This window comes from Lingula anatina, chromosome 4 (genome assembly GCF_051362555.1).
Source record: "Lingula anatina isolate TDL-2025a chromosome 4, LinAna3.0, whole genome shotgun sequence".
Taxonomy (NCBI): domain Eukaryota; kingdom Metazoa; phylum Brachiopoda; class Lingulata; order Lingulida; family Lingulidae; genus Lingula; species Lingula anatina.
In genome coordinates this window covers 1899092-1906665 of record NC_141770.1, presented here as the reverse complement: position 1 = coordinate 1906665, position 7574 = coordinate 1899092, and the positions used below count along the sequence as shown (strand labels likewise).

The 7574-nt window shown below is 36.3% G+C and overlaps 1 long non-coding RNA gene across 2 annotated transcripts; it reads left to right on the top strand.

The window, feature by feature from the left end:
• Positions 1-1242: 1242 nt before the first annotated feature.
• Positions 1243-5621, top strand: LOC147762031 (uncharacterized). 2 transcript variants are annotated; one of them, XR_015333788.1, is made up of 3 exons: positions 2699-2887; positions 3247-3380; positions 5204-5621. It is a non-coding gene; the product is annotated as an uncharacterized LOC147762031 (long non-coding RNA). The 2 variants fall into 2 exon arrangements; XR_015333787.1 differs by lacking the exon at positions 5204-5621 and having other exon boundaries at positions 1243-2887; positions 3247-3506.
• Positions 5622-7574: the final 1953 nt, after the last annotated feature.

The following is a 7574-nucleotide window of genomic DNA, read 5'->3' as shown; positions in this document are numbered from 1 at the left end:
TCGGACAGTGTATGCGGCTTACGATGAAAAAGGCCATTGCACTTTCGTTTGATCTCACTATGGAAATATGGTACTTCCATGGTCTCACTCTTCCGTTTACGTCAAGTTTGCGTCTGTTGGATGAAATCTGCGTAACATATCATAAAAGAAAGAAATGAAGATATTATTTTTTCTAAATGTCAAGAAGATACTGAACTGCTTTTCAATTGGTCTTTCTCTTTAGTGAGGTCTATATCCCTCAACAAGGCTATCGATTTCTTACATTGGGGATATCAGTAGACCAGTTTAACAGTAAAGATAATCGCGTATAATTCCGCAAAATCTCAATATTCTCTAAGTACATGTGTGTGCGTTTACGTTTCTAATATCCGTGAACCTCATATGAAAAACATTATATCGTGCTTAACTTTTCATTTGTTATATATAAGCAACATAAAGGCAAATGGAAATTTTGGAATTCTACCAAAAGGCACATCTCATTAAAAAGGTTTTGCGATTATCGGGGATTTTCACGTGGCAAATGCCCCGCGCTGACGTCATAACGGCGTCAATCTTTACTTCAATTCTAATAACAAACTGTTTACAAGGTTGTCAAGTATATCTGATGACCATTTGACACGTGGTATACAATACTTATGACTTAGTAATAGTGGGTTTTAATGGATAGAACAACTCGTTCACTATCACTAATGTTCTCACAACTGATTTCTATTGTCTATTGCCCCGTTTTAGATGAATCAAAAAAACATTATGGTGCCTCATCCTAGTAGACAGCTTTGTTTAATAAAAAAAAACTTAATCGCTAGAATGCAAAAAGGATTCTCTCCGACACGAAATACTGCATTTCGAGATTTCGATTACTCTTTTGATAAATTTCTCTCAAAGAACAATGCCAACTCCGCCATATTAACTTTTTCAAAAACATTGATGAATTTATCCCTTCTCATTTTAAAGGTAATTTTTGAAATTAATTTTTTTCTTTTCCTTGTTAATAACTTTTGTGTGTGATCACGGAATTAAGTTGTTTCTTGATTAACTCAGTGAATGCATATCAATCCGATTTTACCTAATTTTAAAACTTGAAAATCGTCCCGTGTATTTTACCAGTACATTAGGCAAACATTACATCAATAGTTTTATTTTTCTTATTTTTTATTTTTCGTTTTTGGATAATATCTTTTTCAGTTAATTGAAAATGCATATATCACCAAGATTTGAAACAAGATTTGAAACAATATCACATCCTAAACCAACCATGTACGTGGAAGTGGGGACTCAAGAAGACGTCAAAAAATCAGAAAGTCTGGCATCAAATATCCTTTGAAATAAAAACTTTTGTCGCTCTTATAAATATACTTTTCAAAGCCAATTCTCCAACCGAAGCTTTTTCCAGATCATGACACTACATCGTCATATACCAGTGGGCGTTTCACAAGAACTCTGGAATAAGCGCGACGCACACGGTGGATTACGACCTCAGCCAACGAACTCCCAAGGCCGGCAGCTGTGCTTTTTTCATCAGTGCACGACCTTCAGAAGCTTGAAACAAAGTCCTATCTCGATATGTTTCTTAAGTAGACCTCGGGTGAATAAAACCAATCGTCCAAGAGCAGACACACCAGCACAAACCCCACGGAAAGGATAGCTCAGGATAGCTGTAGACCAAAGTGTGCGCCGGCCTTGAAAAAGTATTGAGGAACCCAGAAACAAGCTCGCAATTGCCATTTGCTTCATCAAAGAGCAGCCAATATCCTTGAGTGAACTATCGCTGCGGATTCCCCGTAGAGAACTGATTTGCCTTACTTGTGCTACATGTTCCGCCGTGGCTTTATTAAAGTAAATCATTATTTCCAGCGTCGCCCCAGCAAAGATCAAAGGATAAGTCATTTGTTAATAAAGTACGATAAAAACGAAATTTGTCGCGACAATTTGCAATGACCTTTATCTTGACTGGGCTACGATTTGAACGGCCTACGCCTGAAACAATAGATCTAGAATGCTCTACCTTTATGCTTCCAGTCTTCCGTCCAAGGTTTCATTAAAAAAATATACGTGGGATTTTGTGCTAATATTCTAGGTGCCATAAGCAATTCATTAATTGTCAAGAATCATTTTTCTGTTGAAAATCAATTTATGATTACCAGGCGTTTATACACTTTACGCCACCCATGCTTCAGGCAAGCCAGCGATGACTTCCATACTTTGGGATTTCACTTCGCGTTAAAATGCCATTTCCATGCGGCTATTGTAATTTCAGAGCCAAAACGTATTTCAAAAACGATTTTGGCAACCAGAATCTGACAGTTAAAATATTCATTCTGTAAAATTTGATTATGGAAAATTACCTATGGATGTTACATACAAGACAATTCAATTAACCATCTGTGTTTCAAGACGTAGAAACAAAGAAAGAATTCATTAACCATAAGGTTTCGCTGTACCGTGAGATTGAATGAAACCTTGTCTTTTCTATCACAATTCCTCCTCAGTTTGTTCATTCGACCTATGAAAGTTGATTTACATGCCCTGTCGCGCAATAACAAGTATGTTGACTTTGTTTTTATTTTTTTATTATTTTTGGTGTGTGTGTGTGTGTGTGTGTGTGTGTGTGTGTGACATTATGATTTTATCAACCCCTAATCCTCTTTTCCAAATGGAAACTTATTGTGCCTTCTCATAACCAGACGATAATTCGAACCGAAGCGTCCACACGGAAAGTAGGTGACCTCTACATCATTATGTAAATCAGGTGAGCGTTTTCGTGAGAGGTGCTCAGATAGGACCAAGGTCAGTAGAAGATAGAGAGGAAGGATGTCCCATAAGCCATATTACTGCTACTGTCACATGTAGGCCGAAAAGATGGCACTGAAACCGGCAGAAGTATCTCGTAAGTTCCGTACAGATGATAGAAAATGTATTGTAGCATTTCTTAGTTTTGCATTGACGACATTTTCCCTAAATAGTGCACTCTAGGCATAATGACCATGGAGACATCTAACTGACGTGAAGGATACTTTCTCTTAGTTTTCCCTCAGTGCCTTTTGGGCACCCTTTTGTTTCTGATAACCCTCAGCTTTCCATGAGGGTTAAATATAAATATGTAATTTGTATAATTTTAAAGCTTAATTGCAATTCGTTAATCATAACGCAAAGGATACTGAGACGCATTGCTGTAATGAACATGTATTGCTTTATCGGATCTTTAGACATCGTTTCATGGATGTGAATTTATTCCTTTAATTCCAGTGACTCTAAGTACCCTTTACGAAGATACCAGAAGCGTCCTACTCAGAGACACGTTTCGTGTTCGACACATACAGCCCCACACCCATGCTAAGATTGCTTACTATGCCGACGTTAATTTGCAGGGATGACATTTAGTGCGGAATGTTGTTTGCCTTTGCTTGTAACATTCTGCACCAAAACGTAAATCAAATTAAAAGTCGAATGAAATGAGCTTTTTATTTGTGAAACATCTTATAGAAATTAAATTCATACTAGGCGTCCGCCCTGCATGATGCTGGTTCGCTTCTTTTGGCAATTGTATGTTACTATGTCGTTGTACAGTGCTCTATCTGATAATGGTGTAATGAGGGTAATTTATGTGTGCTTTTTGTGTCGGGGTAGATACCCGTCCTGTTATGAGGAGATGTAAATCTAAAAAAACACTGAAAATAAAACGTATAACGCCTTAAAAATCCCAACTTCATGTAACGGCAAAATGTGCCCACGTTGCTGCAGAATTGTCCACATGTACTACGGTATATAAGGATCTTTTAACAATTATAAATATGGCACTGTGGCTGGGAATTAACTTCCCTCTGGTTCTCGGTGTTTTCAGTACTGGGCGGGGATCAAATGTCTGTTTTTGAGACAAAGTTAAACCATGGGGCGGGGTAAAGATTGCCATCCGAAATAAAAATAAATTTAATATTGCACTAGTAGAATGGAGATCTTTCCTGCGTATATGATAAGAAAACTGTTCCTATAGTTTTCTATAAAGAATTCCAAGGATTGGGATCATTTATACGCCGTTTAGAACCTGAGTTACAAAACAAGTGTAGAAAAACAAAAACGGCAAATGGACTTCATTTAGATATTGTTTGTCCATTAAAATGTTTCTGTAGGACTGCACAATTTTCGGGAGGTAATGAGTATTCTGAAAGGATTCATTGGAATTTTAGATCGTCAACTTTTGTCAATTTTTCTCAAAAAATAGTGCACACTTAATAATTCCTAAATAAAATGTATAGATTTTTTTAATTAGATTATAAGATTTATTATTTTATCTGTTATACTTAAGTCCATTCTAACAGTTTGGTCAGTTATTTTTATAATTTTACGGAACTATCATCTGAAAATGCTATTTCAAAGGATTTTGTGTAAATGGCAAAATCAATATTCTACCGTAGTGTATGTAAACCTTAATACTAAAATGTGCAGAGGAGCGTTTTTATTAAAGTTGTTCTGTATTCCCTTTAAATTTTAATTATTTCGGGAGCAAGGGGAAATTTAGAAAGACAGGCTTGGTTAGACATCAGTCCTGCATGCCCATGTTGTGTTACTTGTGCTTGGTGTCATCAATGAATACCGAGAACCAGAGTTAATTTAAAGTGAATGTGAAGTCACTTCAAGTACACTGATTTTTGCGAAACCCTTTCCGTTTTGTTCGTATTTTACTCTGAATTTGGATAATCTTGTAAACCGTCCATGTCTTTATGTCGCTCCCAATTTGCTTTTCAAATGTAAATTTTCATCCACAGTTACGCCATCCATGATCTCTATTTTAGAATTTGGTGAAAAAAAAACATCGATTGGGAAAACAACCAGGTAACTTACAAACATGAAGAAATTTTGGCAGATTATTTACATTTTTAAAATTGTTACAAGCTCAGAATTTGGACGGAAATGCTTTTGAAATTTGGTGGAATTCGATGAAGACAAGGCACTAATGCCAACTTTGACAAAAAGCTGCCCGGTCCAATTTGTTACAAAATCCATTTTGTCTATTATCAGTTCTTGCCAGTCTTTCAGTTTTACGATACTTTTTTTCATAAATCAAAGGATTCGGACTTTTAGAAACAATGTTCAAAGTGCATAAAATCTGCGACTTGTTTTATTACATATATATACCGTCTTTTTTGTTTGCTAAATTTTAATTTGTAATAACTTAGAGCCCAAAATGTTTTCGTTATTTTTGCAGAAGGTAAGGCGCTTGGAAGCGCCAGGAATCGAACTAGAGTCCTGCTGCCTCCGAGCCGAGCGTGCTTTCCACTCCCCTAAGTATTCCCAACCAACCACTCCTGGTAGACTTTCTTCTTATAGTAACTAGAGGGAATTTTTAAGAGCCCTTCCGGAAAAATATTTAATATGTTCCAAGTACTTGAATCGAACACCCACCCCATCCTTCGAGTTCCGCCAAGCCGATTTGCATATAAATGTAAATTTTATTTGGAGCAAAATAAACTGATGTATTCTCATGTTTTCAAACATCCACTTGTTAAACATTTTTTTAAATATATTAATAGCAAGTTTTGAATATTCAGAAATGTAAAACAAAAATAATGATATCTGCATTAAAACTTGCTTAAGTTTGATATGATAAATAAACTATCTAATGAGCTACTTGGCTAATATTTGATCTTGTTATAATATTAAACAAGTTAATTCAGATAAAAATGACAATCAGAATTTTTTAATTTCATTTTTGACAAATAATAAAGGCAGGTACATATGATGGTTTTTTGATGTAAGCATTAACACATCAATTCAAACAAAGAGGATAAAGTGTCAGGAAGTCATAAAACACAGGCTACTGTTACCAGGTGGGAGCTGAATAAATATATAAAAAAATAAGTAAAATTCCATGAAATAAACTTGGTTATCTTTTACAGGGGCGACCCAGAGATATTTTCTGACAGTCTTCCAAATTGTCTTTGTTGATCCATCCTCCATTTTTGACCGTCTTCCGACAAAATAATCAGACACCCATCAATGCAAACTTGAAAAATTCTGACTGTCTTCCAGAAGACCCAGAAGACGGCCTCAATCCCCTTCCAATGACGAGGTTGGAGCTGGGATCTGACATCCAGTCATGGCACATCTCTCTGATGAAGTATTCCTGGTGAACAGCTGTCTCAATACATGACTGTCCACACTGAGGATGCCTTCCCGCCCTTGATTACTCTCTGAAATGAAAAATAAATTAATATTTCATTAAAGTGCTATAAAATTTGTCCAGACAATAAGTTAAATAAAATCTAATGTTCATGGAATCAGCAAGTTCAACTGGTAAGCCATCGTGAATTCCAATCAAACAATATGCCATACATACGCAAATTTATGAACAAAGACACACATGTACTCTGGGCATCATCACGACACGTTCAAAAACAATTTTTGAGAAGGAATGAATTATGTCTTTACTCAAAAGTTACTAGCAAAAAGCCATCTAAAGAAAAAGAAAAAGAATAAACCTAAATAAATTGACATAATTGCCAAAGTGAGTAGATATAAGGCAATATCAATCCTGTATATGGTATTTTTAAATTCACCCTTTCACTTTATCCAGAAAACCATGGAATCTACCTCTATATAGCCCTGTACTGTTGATGCCAAACAGCCTCCAATATTAAACACTTCACCCAAGACACTAACCTTGAATCAAATTTACCAAAAATTGATTGCCCAGCAAGGACACAAAAGTTATTTCTTTCGTAATCAATATACGGTCATGGCTCAATCATTTCAACTGGGAAAACTGATCAATTTTTCATATACATTATTATGGAATTACAATTACAATTTTCTGTATCATTTTGGTGTTTTTACTGTATAGAGTAGAACTATAAGGTAGTCTGCCTTTCAGTTTTCTTGCTAACACTCAACAGGAGTGTTCTAATTTAAAGAATCTGTTACTTTAAAAAATACAGTATCTGCAAAATTCACAATTTTTCCAGCTGAAATGACAGAATCATAACCGTAATTACCAGAACATTTCCCTCGGAAGTCTGAGAGCAATGAGCTTAGACCAAACTGCAATAAAAGACGGATCAATGCAGGAGAAACCCAATGACCCCCCCCCCCCCCCCCCCACACACACACACACACACACACACACACTTCCACCAGTCTAAACTGGAGACCAGAATAATGACATTATTGGTCTGAATAATGACTTTTCTCTCAACATCCCAGATCACTCCTCTACCACTTAACACTGTATAACCCAGGGACACCTTGACACTCCAACTACGGAAATTACACTAGAACTACTGCCTAGAACACAGCTTGTAAAGTGAAGTGGAGGAAATTACAATAATATAATTTCTACAATTTGACAGCCCTTTCATTTATCATGGATTAGGATCATTATGGCAGGTTCAGTGGAGAGAGCGGTGTAAGTGGATCTCGATAGGTTAGAGCAATCGACTGCCAATCCACTCGCATTGAAAGCTTTCAGAACAGCCGACTTACAGATATAAGGATCAAATATGGCTGACCCACTTAAATGCTTGTGGTGTAATTCCCGCGGGGAATCTATTAAGAGCTTGTCCACGAGAGAACCAGCCCAG